Source organism: Babylonia areolata, chromosome 19 (genome assembly GCF_041734735.1).
Source record: "Babylonia areolata isolate BAREFJ2019XMU chromosome 19, ASM4173473v1, whole genome shotgun sequence".
NCBI lineage: Eukaryota > Metazoa > Mollusca > Gastropoda > Neogastropoda > Buccinidae > Babylonia > Babylonia areolata.
The window spans coordinates 25,613,510-25,628,460 of NC_134894.1; the positions used below are offsets into that span (position 1 = coordinate 25,613,510).

The window sequence follows — 14,951 nt, forward strand, 5'->3', positions numbered from 1 at the left end:
TGTCATTGTCTCTCTCTCTCAGTGTGTGTGTGTGTGTGTGTGTGTGTGTGTGTGTGTGTGTCGTGTGGTTGCGAATTTCCGGCAATCTCGATTGAGTACTTTTATTTTCAAATATATGTATCACTTCTCAGTTTGTACAATTTTCTGTCTCTTGATCTGGTTCAGCTATACGTTTATTTTGTTTAATTAGCGGATGCACTCTCAGGGCAAATATTTTTTTCTTTCTTTCTTTGTTTCATTTATTCTATTTACGGCGTGGGATAGTGTTCTGCGGCTTGTCGTTGCTTCGTCTCCGAGCAAGGGCGACAACTGTCGATAACCTTTGGCAATCAACTTCCTCGCCGCCATTGTTTGTAGGGCTGAAGGATTTGGACGACCGTTGAGTCTTGTTTTGATTCTGCAGAATGACTCTGCGCTCACTGTGGGTGAGTAGAACATTTCAACATGTCTGAAAATGGACGTCATATGACATGATTGTGCAGGTGAAACGCTACAAGCGATTCACTGCAACCGCGGCGTGTGTTGGTGTTATTGATTACACTGACTGAGTGAAGTTCATGAGTTGCACAAGAATTTGAACTTGTAGCGCAGCAGATTCTTCATGAGTACCGAGTCACTAAGAAATCTTTTCTGTTTTTTTCAACTTTCGTCCATGTATTTCAATTTTTATTTTTATTTTCATTCACATATTGAGATATAAAGGACAGAGGAAAAAACAAACAAACTGAAAACGAAAATATTTTTAAACACTGTCAAAATAAAATGATTTATCGTTTCCGGAGGTCGCGGAGGTCATTACGTAATTGATTTGATAGCTTTAGTTTCACACACACACACACACACACTCACGCAGTGACATTATCTCTTTCAGTCTTTGACAATGTGATACAAGCATGCACATGTGGTACACACACTGACACAGTGACAAAAACCAACCACCATGTTGTACCTTTACCAAGTTTTACCGGAGCTAAGATGCATAATCTATAAACTGTGTATCACTCTGTGTGTGTGTCACTCCCTGAGAGAGAGAGAGAGAGAGAGAGAGAGAGACCTCCTGTTTGCTCAGTACAACTTGATTTTTTTTTTTTTTTTTTTTTCAAGTTGTTTTTCTACAAAATGTTGAAAGACAGATCCGTTTTGTTTGTGTCAAAAATAGCCTAGGATATGTTTATGACTCTTGACTGATTATTCCTATTGGCCTGAAGAAATAAATTTATGTCTAGCCCTTGAGGCTAAATTACAAATCACTGGTGTTTTATCTAAAAAGAAAATGCCTGGTCGGTAAAAAAAATAGACTGCTGGATTGTTCTGCAGAACTCCCTTTGTGTGCATAGACTGTATCTAGAATGTGTTTAATATTTTTTCTCAACAGTCAAAGGTACAACTACAAGCATGGGAATATAATGCTGTCAAGCATGCATACTTATTTATTTCAGCAAATCATTGGTTGACATTGGAGAAATGACAGATACACTCATACAGTAGATTTGAATACAATTACTGATTTCATTTAGTGATTTTACTCAAACTCAAAGTTGATCAACTGATTTAGTAAAATTTATACTATCAGTCCATACCTCATTTTAGAAAAGAACATTTTGAGAATATATGACTCTTCATTGAATAACTACATGTTTATGGATACATGTACACTTTTTCATGCAGTTTACCATACATGACTGTGTCAGGGTGTGTGGGTGTATTTCCAGATCCAAACAATGTAATGGTTTACATAAGCTTCCCTTCTCTCCCCCCCCCCTCCCAACCCCCTCCACAACCTTCTTCCAGTTCCTTCCAAACCAGAGCAGACTGATTAAGTGATCAACAAAATGAAACTGACTGATACTGTTAATGAAAATGTGCATAATATGTGGGGGGGGAAAAGAAAGAAAAAAAGACGGCAAATGAATTGCATACATTCCATGTGTGGTTATATTGAATTAGAAATACAAGTCACAACAGTCTTGCTATATCATGTCACCTGTGGAATAGTAAATATTTTTATAAGCTCAGACCTCTCCAATGGCTAAGTCTGTTTTAGTTTCAGTTTCAGTTTTCTCAAGGAGGCATCACAGATCACTCCATTCGGATAGATCTATCCCACACCACATTTGCTAAGATCTATCAGAGTGAATCTCTTCTACAAAATTGTGCCAGAGGACAACACTTCTGTTGCCATGTTTTGTTTTGTTTTCAGTGCGCCACCTGTGTGCTGCATTCAGGACCTCAGTTTATCCTCTTATCCGAATGACTAGAGGCTCAGTTTGATTTTCCAATCAAACTTTGGAGAAAGGGCAAGAGTGGGAATTGAACCAACTTACCAAGAACCTCATGAATACTGTATTGGCAGAAAAGCATCTTAACCGTTCTACTATCTTCCACCTCACTAAGTCTGTAAAGTGTGAACATACATTTTTGTGTTTTATTTTTTAAATAATTTTGCTGACAAAATACAACACTAACATTTGTTGCTGTTGAGAGTTTTGAACTTAAGGAAGCCCAGTTCTATTTATTTATAGTAATTATACTGAGGAACATGCTGGTACACAGCTTTCAGAATGTCAACTAGTTCTATTTATTAAAAAAAAAAAAAAAAAATATATATATATATATACAGGGATCAGGTTCGACATTGGTCATCGGTCATTGACGCATTTAATTTTGAAATGACCTATTGTTTTTCAAGTTGCCAGGTCACATGACTTATTGTTTTTATGACCAGTCGGTCAACCAAAGTAACCATCTCTCTCTCTCTCTCTCTCTTTAACGATCGCGATCGCTTTGTCGTCTGCTTCTACAGGAAATGACTATAAACTGGTTTATTAAAATACGGATCCGTGACGAAACAAATCCGAAACAAATCTTTATCGCTGCCTTTCGCGAGCTTCGGCGAGAAGAATTGGCGTTCCCACTTTTGCATTAACCGGGTGATATTTGACCTATTGATTTTCAAAATGACCTAATTATTTTATGTTCTTCCGGTCATATGACCTATTGTCTATTGAACCCAACCTGATCTCTGTATATATATATATATATATATATATATATATATGTGTGTGTGTGTGTGTGTGTGTGTGTGTGTCGTTTTACTTAATCGTTTGTAAAATTTGAATATTTATTCATTTCAACTCATATGGTATTATTCATTTTTTTATTCAGTTAATTTTTAAGGAACAAAGTGATGAAATTTTCTTATAAAATAATCTTAGGAATTCGATTGTTACACAATAGACCTGTATACTGTTCTATTAAAGATGAATAATTTGTATCCTGTTTGCTTAGGCGAGTGCAGTTAAAGTGATATGATTGTTTTTAAGAATCCCCAAACAACAACAAAACTGATGGCACATGTAGGGAGCAGTGAAAGCAGAGCTGACTGCATTATTTAACCCAGCACACAGCTTGTGTCATCTCGGTCGGGTTGACTGCACACAGTTCATCATCAAAAGAGTATTTCACTTTCAGTTAGTTACTGTACTTGGCATAGCTGCGTCGGTGTGTGCAGACTGAAATAAAATGAGCAACACATGGCGTGCAAGATGAACCAAGAATCTTATCTTAGTTTCTTACTGTTACAATGTTATCTCTCTTTTCTTTTTTGTTGTTATTGAGCCAACAACTGAGATCAAGAGACTAGAAAGACAGACAGGCAGAAACAGAGAAAGAGAAGGGTAGATGGATGAAAGGAGAGGGTATGGCAGGCTGAATTAAGGAAGAGAATGAATATATATATATATATATATATATATATATAAATAATAGACATAGACAGTTCACACTCTCTTTGTGTTCTGGGCTCCACTCCTTGTAGAAAGCACTGAGGTATATATCTCACATACTATGGATGCAGTTGCGTTTAGGCTGCACTTTATAATATTAATTACAACTTATAAGAATGACTAAGTCAGTAAGTGAAAATAATTTTCATGAAAGAGTGCACAGGACACTCTGTGTGTGTGTGTGTGTGTGTGTGTGTGTGTGTGTGTGTGTGTGTCAGTCTGCAGTACATTTCAGCATTTACTGATTTAGCAACACAATGCAGTACAAAATGATGCAGTGCTGCATACATTATTTATAATCATAATGCAATGCACACTGCACCACAAATCAACCAAAGCCAACTCAACCCAACCAACTCACCCTCTCTTATTTGTGTAGACTCCTGTTTTGTTTTGTTTTTGTTTTTTCTTCAAATCTTGCATTTCCTGCGCGACTGTGGAATCGACTTTTTGTTAGCAATGAACTTTTTTTCTTTTTTTTTTTTACGAAACAGGGAATCCCAGTTTTGACTTCAAATGTCACAGTATCATCCTTTTTTTTTTTTTTTTTTTTTTTTTTTTTTTTTTTTTTAAGACTTACACAAGCTTTACCATATTTATTGCAGTTGGTTTCAAATAGCATTGTTCTTTTCAGAAAGATACATTCCCACTCTGCGTGTCTCTGACTTTCTTTCACTACCCCCACCGTCCTTCCCAGTGCCCTTTCTTTTCCCAGCAAACTGATGGAAACAAAAGGGCAGTCCCTTTCTTTGAAGTTTAATGTTGGACCATTTTCACTTTTAACTATAAGTACATTGTAATGAAATTGTAATCATTTTGTTTGGAAGCAGAGGAAACAAAGAGGTGAAAATTAAGAAGTTTCTCACAAAGGTTAGAAAATCAAGGATGCAGTCAGAGTAAAAGTGTGTCGTCGTTTGAAGTCATTGAAATTCTGAACCTTCCATACTGAAATTGTTGGGTTTTTTTTTTCACTTTCACTTTCAGTCCTCTTTCAAGTTGGTCTGAACTCAACAAACACAATGGCAACAGGACCACCATCATGATCGTCACTGGCCTACTGTTTCACACACACACTCACACATGTCCAGTCACACACATAAACACAGAGACATACACACACACACACACACACACACACACACACACACACACACATAGACACAGACAGACAGACATATAGATACACACACAACACACACAACACACACACACACACACACAGAGACATGCATACCACCCTCCTCTCCCCCCGCCCTCTCTCTCCAACTAATATTTGGTCTGTGAAAAATGGAACTGTGATAGTATGTGGTCTTTGAATGCTATAGTTTCATTTTCCTTCTTCATCCCCAACTGTAACTTCATTCATTTATTTGTTTATTTTCATATTCATCTCAGTATCAGATGAGTATGTTGCTTTTTAGGGTACAAACAGGAGTAATGCACTGACTAGATAAAGTAATAAGAAATAATTGTCAATATCTGAAAGAATACAAGTGATTAATAAAGCAAACAAGTCATTGAAAGGAAGTAAGTACTTTTGAGAAATAAATAAATTAATATTATTCATGAATAAAACCTGTGATATTTTTACTTTAGAGCAGTGTATTGGATTTTTTCTAACCTGCAGTCTATGAGAACCACAGCTGAGTTAGATTTAGTGTTGTCATATGAGTATTGATCACAATTGTTGTGGTTAATGTCAGCTGTCAGTCACAGTATTACTGTCAGTTCAGTTGGCTAAGAAATCAATAAGGTGGCTTGTAGGCCTAAGTGCTCAACATTAATAGCTCCTCATGATCTGGTGAATGTATGCCAAGGTTTTGTATTATTGTTTTTATGATTAGGTTTTTTGTTTTGGTGAGCATTTGTCAAGAAAGGTGTTCAGGAACTGGGAAACATCATTGTGCCATGTCATGCATTAAAATGAATATGTGGGTGAGTGTGTGTGCATGCGCATATGTGTGTGTGAGAGAGAGAGAGAGAGAGAGAGAAACTTTAACCAAACTGAAGAACAATAATTTGTCATATGATCATTTATATCTAATTTTAAAGAATCATGTTATATTCATAATATTGGTTTTGATTTGATTCAACATCACATGGTCAAGAGAACCATTCACTGATTCTGTAGTCCTCACTAAATAACACTTCCCTGACAAACAAGCAAAACTACTATTTGACAGACATTAGTGAAACCTGACAGATCTATGCATCTTTCTTTTTAAAGTTTTTGAAAACTCAAGAGTTGTAATATTTGCAAAAAACAAACAACCAACAACAAATTTTACGTACAGTTAGAATGTCCTGTGTGGCATGAAACTGATGTCAGTCATTGTTGGAACTGTCTGCGTAACTGTGGAGTTATGTTTTGCTAGATTTTAATGCCGAATCCATTTTCAGAACATTTTGAAATGATTGCATAAAAACATTGTGAAATGAAATGCTGAAGTAGGGTGCACTTATTATTAGTTTATTACAATTTGAATTTACATGCTACGAAAAGACCACAGGATATAATTCGAGGGTGGAAAAAAGAAGTATAAAGCTCTCCAAGTCCAAGTACAGAAATGACTACAAAGACAGAAACAAAGATGCAGACCACTCTTTTTGGGTGGGTGTTTTTCCATATGATACAGATTTCCATATTGGCTTCTTTTTTTTTTCTTTTTTTTCTTAAAAAAAATTTCAGTGATTATTTTCCCCTTCATTTTGATTTGTTTAGATGTTAATACACATACTTTGATTAACCCCAGAAACAAACGTTTCAGTATTAAAAAATTATGTCACTCCGAACTGTTGGTCCAATTTCCCTGATTTGTGTTAAAATAGGAACTATTATTAAAAAACAAAACAAACACACACACACACACACACACACACACACACACACAAAGAAAAAAGAAAAAAAAGAAGGAAAAAAAAGGCATTTTTGTAGCCACTGAGACTTCCCTCATTCATTCATTGAAAAAATTAAAAAAAATTTCACCCTGGTGAACCTTTTGATATGGTTCATTGTGTAACTCAGAGACATATTGATATTCATAAGAATGTTGGTATTAAAAAATAACCCAACTATTTTCATAGGCACCGACTCCATACATTGAAAAAACTGCAGCAGTTTTTTTTTTGTTGTTGCCGGTTAACCTTTTGACAGTTTTCATTGTGTAACTGGAGAGAGAGAAGTGAAAATTATTCTTGATTCTACTCCCAAATTTTGTGAACTGGATTCATCCCATTCCACCTTTTGTTTGACTCTCTTGATAATTTACCATACATAATCCATATTGTATATAGCTCTCTATTTTCCAGACTGTTGTAAATATAATTTACCATACATAATCCATATTGTAGATAGCTGTATACTTTCCAGACTGTTGTAAATATAATTTACCATACATAATCCATTGCAAATAGCTCTTGTACTTTCCAAGAAAATCTGCCTTTGTTTGGTCTTTGGTTAAGGGGTTTCTTTAGTTCTCAATTATCTTTTAAAAGAACCAAGACCTATTTCCAACATGAATTTTTTTTTGCCAAAACTGATTGAGAGAGTGCAGTGTTGTCCCAGCTTCCTAATGATCTAAAAGCCCAAAACCTCCCTAACACACATCAGTCTTCTTGCAGAACATATCATGGCACTGAAACTGCTTTCTCACGTTGCAGACAGTCTTCTCAAACCACCTGATCTTGATAAGATTTTATCTGATTTTTGTTCTTAAAAGAAATTAGTTGTGCATTTGTCAGCCACTTTTGATTCATCAGACCCTGAAATTTTTTAGTCCAAATCGCAATTGCAACACTCGTATGGTATCCAAGTCTTCGTAAGTGGCCTTTGTTTACCTGCTACATTCTTAGAAAGACACATGGTTCTGTGTTGTGATCTGTCTTCTTTATCATGTACACATCACAAGTTTCTCAAATCAGTGCCTGATAGTGATAGTCTAATGAAAGTTTTGTTGGTATGACACAGATTTACAAGCCAGGTATCATTACTGAAATCCACCAAGTAATTGTGGATATGCAAAAGGGTTTTCATGGCTTAAAATCTTAGAGGACACTCGACAACAAACTGCAGTTTATTGAATTTTCATGATGGGAAAACAGAAATTTTGTTAGCCATCATCCTAACTTCCAAAATGATCCTTTGGACAGTTGCTTCCAGCCATGTATATATGCAGAGGATCAAACATGCACATCAGTCACTTCAGATTTTAATGTCGGCTTTTGATGGAGTATGAACATACCCAGAATGCAATCCTCTGAAAGTGGAGTTAATGGCTCTACAAACTGCGAGATAAAATGGTCAGCGGACAAAAAGACCTGGCTTATTGATAGAGATGAACTTCAGTGGGAGTTGCCTGGACCCATGAAGACAGAAGAACAAGAGAAGGAAGTCTCTGAATGTCATTCACTCGTCTGAGCCCACACCGTCTGAGCTCTTTGAGCGTGTTCTTCAATTTAACGTCTATTCATGTGGTGTGATTTTTAGACGTCTGGATTCTTTTGAGTCAGAACTGAAGAGCTGCACCAAAGTGACCAATCAAAGGCCTCAGGGACAAGTTGCATTCAAGGAGGTTGTTATAGAACAGTGCGCATACTGTACCACTTTCTCGATTTATTTCAGTGAGGGAAAGTAACAGGCAGATGGAAGACGTCTCAGGGCTCTCTTACATGTCAGACTTAAAGGTTGCAGAAATCATCAAAGGCGTCTTTGTGTGTGTGTGTGTGTGTTTGCCATTCAAGGAGGAGGTTGGCTGTCACACTAAATCTATGCCAACTCTATTCAGGATTGAAACGATTCTGGAATTTGTTTTGTGATGCAGCAGCAGTGCCCTTTTTGCATTGTTGCGATCACAAGTGCATCTTGCTGTGATTCTGCATTCATGAAATATAAATCTCTGAGTTCTTCACAGTTCCGATTATAGTTCCAGAGAAGAAAGAAAAGAAGGAAAAAAGGCAAGAGAGAGAGAGAGAGAGCTAGAGGGGAGAATAAATATTCAGTCAATAAAAAAAAAAAAAAGAAAGAAAGAAAGGAAAAAAAACAGCAACAAAAAGGAAAATAGGAAAAAAAACCGCTTTGTCTTCACTCCCAAACTCAAGAAAGAAAGAAAAGGGGAAAAACAACAAAACCCAATCTCCTGCAGTGCACGCTTTAGTAATTCTCACTAGCTCTCAGATCCATCCATCTCAGTCTTGTTGGCGGCCAGTTCAAATGAAAGAGTGAAAGCGAAAAGTTAATGTAAAGGAAATGAATCAGGAGAAAACCCACTGGTTATAAATAGCAATATATATAGATCTACCAGTATCTCTCTCTCTCTCTCTCTCTCTCTCTCTCTCTCTCTCTCTCTCTCACACACACACACACACACACACACACACATACATGCATACATACACACACACACACACACACACACACACACACACACACATATATATATATATATATATATATATATATACAGATTGTGTCTGTGTCTGTGTGGCTTCTTCCCAGCTCCCACACACAAGGCCATCACCAATTTAATCAAAATGATGGTCATAGTTAACGTTTGATTCACTAGGCGTGCTTTACCCCTTGCGATATCTGTTTTGCAGAGAGTACAGACTTGCGAACAGTCTAAGAAGTGGACTTTACGCAGCATTGTGGAGTAATAAATAAAAGGAATGAACAAAAAAAAAAAAAAAAGAAATGAGGAAAGAAAATAAAATCTTTTGAGTATTGAACTTAAAAGAGTAGAAAGTGTGACTCTGTGATAAGTTATCAATCAGATCAGTAGTTTGGACTTGATTGTGGTTCTGTGGTAACATTTGCTGCTGTTGTTTGTCTCTGCTGGTGATTAAAAGTACTTTGCTGGATACAATTACAATATCTAATGATACTTTATCGCTAATACTAGTAATAGACAAAATTGTTTGCACGTTTGCTGGTTAAAAAAGAAAAAAAGCGACATAAAAAAGAGCATTATTCAATACCTCCACATAACAACAAAGCTTGATCATGCTCCCATGTTTGTCTTTCATGTAAAATGATGTATCCTATGTCCAGGCTTTCTGGAAAGACTGGTATGGAAAGTGGGGGTGTTGGGAGTTGTTTCTAAATTTAAAAAAAAAAAAAAAGAAAAAAAGAGAGAGAGAGAGAGAAAGGAGACACAGCAAACATGGTCCCCACTCTGAGCCACAGAGAGCACTCACCCAGCACAGGACTTGGCGACAGTCTCTCCCCCAGAACCACCACTCACACTACACGGGAAGGGTGATGTGTGTATGGATTGACGGCGCGGATAATCGCTCTCTTGGTTCTCCGGCGAGCCAGGCATTGATTGGATCGGACAGTGCCCCTGTTGTTCAGAGGATGAAAATCAAAAGGGGGTGGGTGGGGTGGTGGTGGTAAGGGGAAGGGGGTGGGGAGGAACTGATGGTCATCAAAGGGTTCTTTGGTGTCAGCAGCAGCATGCCGCTGATTTCCCCGGCATTGACTTGGAGGCAGCTTCAAAGTGGACACCGCTTAATGTCAATCTACTGCCAGTACCGAGAGGTGGGGTGGGGGCGGGGGAAGGTTGGGGTGGGTGGGTGTCTCCAGAGTGTTAGGTGGAGGAAGTGTGTGTAGTTACAAGCGATACAGCTGGTAGAAGAGAGAAACGGGATGGGGTGTGGGGGGTGCTGGGTTGGGGGTGGGGTTAAGGGGGGAGGGGCGGTGGCAAAAGACAAGGTGGGAGGGGGGGAAGGGGCGGTGGCAAAAGACAAGGTGGATGAGTGTAGGTGTAGCTGTTGTGTATGCCTACAAAAGTCTGGGTACATATCCGTTTGCAATGGAGTATATGTGTGTTTACATTGTTCATAAATTGTGATTTTGACGATGAGATTGGGGTTTGGGGGTTTGGAAGCAAATTACGAATTCTGTCAGGGTAGACGAGTTTCACAGATCTACCCTTTTTGCATTGTAACTTGTTTCAGCTTTCATTGCTGAATTCTAAGATTCGGTTCATCAATTCAGAGTATAAAAAATGAGTGATTTTTCAGTCACTACAAATTTCCTTCTTTTGGAGGAAATGAGTTTGTGTGTATGTGTGTGTGTGTGTGTGATTTCTTTTTATAGACCAAAGCTGCTGACTGCAGCTGAGGGAGTTGACCTGGTTCGATGATTATCCCCCAAGCTGCCAGTTCAGTGAGGGGTTTTATGACACAGATGTGTGTATGCCCAGCCTGGATACTCGGCATGTCTTTCCTTTCATCCATTTTTCATCTTTTAATGTCTCCATGTTGTTGGCCATTAAGAAGTTGTTTGACACACTCAATGATCTTTGGTCGGATTTAAAAAAAAGAAGAAGAAAAAGCAACAACATATGATGTTATTGATTACAGATTAGAGAAGAATGGGGCTCTTCTTCTTTCTCTCATCCTTTCCTTTTATTCTGTGCGTGTGTGCGTGTTGTCACACGTTTTCAGCCTTTGTTCTGGCCTGGTTGTTGCTGAGACAGTTTACTTAATCCTCTTTGTGTCATGTGGCACATCAGGCCACCGCTAGAAATTTCCACTGCTATCTTGTGGTGTTTTAGCTGGCTTTCCCCAAGGTTTGGCTGTTCTCCTTCAGTTCTTTTTCAAACGTTGTGCACCATGCTGCCTGGTATTTAAACTGATTTTTAAAAAAAAAGTAAAAACAAACAATAACAAGCAGACAAAACAAAAACTCAGCAGCAGCCCCCCAAATCCCCTCCCCCTGTCCCCTGTCCCCATTCCCCAGATAATTTTCACGAGAAAAACTTCAGTGTCTCCTATGTTGAGGGCCTCCTTGTTTGAAACACCATCTCAGGGCGTTGTACTTTTATGCCTCCAGACTCGATTACAGGATGTAATGTCATTGTCGTGGAGTCATTGTCATGGCCGACACGTCATTACAGGTCCGGTGACAAATTTTTGATTGCCTGGAAACAAGGTCAGGCCGTGATCGGATAGGAACTCTAGCCAACTGTGGGACCCTCTGCTCCTTCTTTAATTTGATGCCAGGCTGCTGGAGGTCGGAGTTGGTTGTCGAATGCAGATGTATCAGTAATGTCCTTCCTCTCCCCCCCCCCTTCCCTCCCCCCCCCCCCCCCGACCCCCGACCCTCCAATCCCCTCTGGAGAGAGAGAGGGAAAGAGACCAAGCAGAAAATAGGCTATTGATTCCTCAGCGATGTCTTGCAACTTTCCTGCTGTCTCACAAACCATAAGTTTGGCTTTGAGGGTGCTGGTGGGAGGTAGGGAAAGACATTATCATTCAAGGAGACTGAATTCCCTGTTACAGTGGCTGAGGATGAGCAAGGGTGAGGGAGGGGGTGGGAGTGGAATTCGATAGAGTCAAGGTTTATGAGGTGTGCAAAGGTGGGGAAACGTCTGGGCGCAGGGGGTGTGGAAGTGTCTTTGAGAGATTGGCTTCTTTCTCAGACATTTTTTTTTCTTAGCTGTCTCTTCATTCTTGTGCAGGTTTTTTTGGTTGTTGTTGTTGTTTGGGTGTTTTTTTTGTTTTTTGTTGTTGTTGTTGTTGTCTTTTGTGTTGTTTATGTCTGTCTTCATTTCTTTTTCAGTGGTGTAAATTGCTATGGGTGGGTCTGCTTTTTCTCAGGGGGGAGAGAGAGAGAGAGAGAGAGATGTGTCTTACCACATGAAAATCCTATTTATGAATATTGGTCTGTTCCACATAATTTCCTATATGGATAGATTGATATCTTAGGAGAATGTATATATTATATCTTCTGAGGGTTGGTGACAGAAACTTTGAATTAGTTGAATTTAAAGATTTAACCTGGTTTAGAATTAATTTGAAATTTGAGTTAGATTTAAAGATAAAATGTGCTTAGGACAACACAGAAATGGGTTACAATTCAATTATATGATATTTATCAGTGCTTTGACCAATGCGCTAGGTTTTCGCATATGTTAGGTAAATGCATCTGCCTCACCCCCTTCTCACCACATCCCCATTTGCATTCTTGAAAAAAGAAAATCTTAAACATTATAAGAATTATTGATACCTACTTTAAAAGAAAACTATATATATATATATATATATATATATATATGTATAGAAATAATTTAAAGTTTTAAGTTTCTACAATATATATTATATAGCAAAGGCAGACCCCAGCCTAGCATTCAGAGCACAGAGGAGGGACAGTTGTGGTAAACAGAGCATAGACCGATCTATATGTGTACATCACACGCAGTCAACGTGCAGTGAAAGTGGTCTGTCTGCCAGTGTTTGCTCATCAGAACCAAGATCGCTGTCTGTGACAGGCTCATTTCCGTGACAGTCGCCGCATCTTGCCTGCGTCTCCGTCACTGCTTCAGTTTCTTGTCTCCAGTCACCACACCTCCCCCTTCCCCTGTTTCTTCACCCCTCCCTCACCCCACAGCCCTCCACCTCTTCCCTTCTCACCCAGTCACAGAAAGAAGCAGGAGACCATTAGCTAAGTTTTCTTTCAGAATTTATCACATCCACACCCTCCTCACACGCCACCCTCTTTTTTTGTGTGTGTGTGCCTCTTTCTTTCCCAGGGGATGGCCCAGGCAGCAGAGAGAAGAATAAATGAGAGTTGGGTGTGGGTGCTTCAGAGAAAGGAGGTGCCAGGGCTTTCTCCCTCGGGTGTTGGTGGAGTGAGTGAGTCTCTGGGTTGATTGTGGTGTGCATGCCAGGGGTCCTGAGTGCCTGCTAGAAGGAGGGAGGGACTCACCCGGTTTGAGATGTGCTGGCTCTTATATGTGTTTTGGGGGCAATTATTGTGGAGTAGCAAATTATTCCTGCATTTTTTTTTTTTTTTAATCCAAGGGTATATTTACATTGAGTTTTTTGTTGTTGTTGTTGTTTTTTGTCTTTATCCTTGCTTTCCCCCTGTTTCCATTTCCTCAGGTTTTTATTTCTCCTTTCCTGTCTTTCTTTGAGGTCAGTATGTCTCATTCTTAAGTATAGCATGTCTTCATTTCGCAGACTTTTAACACTCCACCCACTGCACCCAACCGCTCTTTTTTCAGACGCGCATTGACTTGAAACACCACTTCTCCACTGAACACAGATTGTGTGTTGTCAACATCACTTCACTTTGAAATAGCTCTAGATTATTAAAGTTTATTGTAATCATTAGTCTACTATAATTAGAGCCATTTGTCTCCAGACCTGTACTGCCATGATGAATCAAAAATGGCAGGGAGACAAACTGGATTGTGGTGGAAGATTTGGGATGAATTGATCAATTCCATTAAAACTGGGGAGAAAACATCATAGGAAAGGCAAACTTCAATTTCACTTTTGAATATATATAGAGAGAGGGGAGACAGTCCTGGTAAACACAGAGCATGGACAGTTCAATGGATGTACATCACTCGGTGTGCAGTGAAAGTTGTCTGTTTCCCCCTGTTTGCTCATCAGAACCAAGATTGCTGTCTGTGACAGGTGTATATCCGCTACATGTCTCCACATCTTGTCTTCGTCTCCATCATTGTTTCGATTCCCTGTCTGCAGTCGCTGCGTCTCCCCCTCCTCATGTCTCTTCATCACCACCCCACACCCCTGCTGTCCCCACCTCTACCCTTTCCACTGTACTATGTCACTGAAGTAGGAGACCATTTGCAAAGTATTCTTTCAGATTTTATCACACCCACACCCTCCTCACATACCACCCTCTTTGTGTGTGTGTGTGTGTGTGCGTGTGTGTGTGCGCATCATTCTTTCCCAAGGGACAACCCAGGCAGCAGAGAGGAGAATAAATGAGAGTTGGGTGTGGGTGCTTTAAAGAAAGGAGCTACCAGGGTTTTCCCCCTGGGGTGTTGGTGGAGTGAGTGAGTCTTTGGGTTGATTGTTGTGTGCATGCCTGGGGTCCTGAGTGTCTGCTAGAGGGAGGCCGAGGGAGGGATTGAGGGACTCACTCCATTTGAGATGCACTGGCTCTTGTGCATTTTGGGTTGTTGGTGTGAAATGACGTATATTATTCCTGCAGATTTTTTACCCCATGTAAGATATTTTCGTTGCTTTGTACATTTACTATTTTTTCTTCATTCTTTCTTTTTTTTTTTCTTCTTCTTCCTTTCTATTCCCACAGATCTTTAGATCATTAAGGTCTATTAACACAATAAAAGCACTGGTCCATAATAATTAGTGCTATTTGGCTCCAAACATTTTGTGCCATGATGAGTC

General features: G+C 39.1%; 1 protein-coding gene across 1 annotated transcript in view; it reads left to right on the plus strand.

Moving 5' to 3' along the window:
* The first annotated feature begins 333 nt into the window (after positions 1–333).
* Positions 334–14,951, plus strand: part of LOC143293562 (zinc finger CCCH domain-containing protein 10-like) — a 62,151-nt gene continuing 47,533 nt past the window's right edge. The window contains exon 1 of the mRNA XM_076604534.1: positions 334–425. The gene's annotated coding sequence lies outside the window, so the exon portion shown is untranslated. The remainder of the gene's footprint in view (positions 426–14,951) is intronic.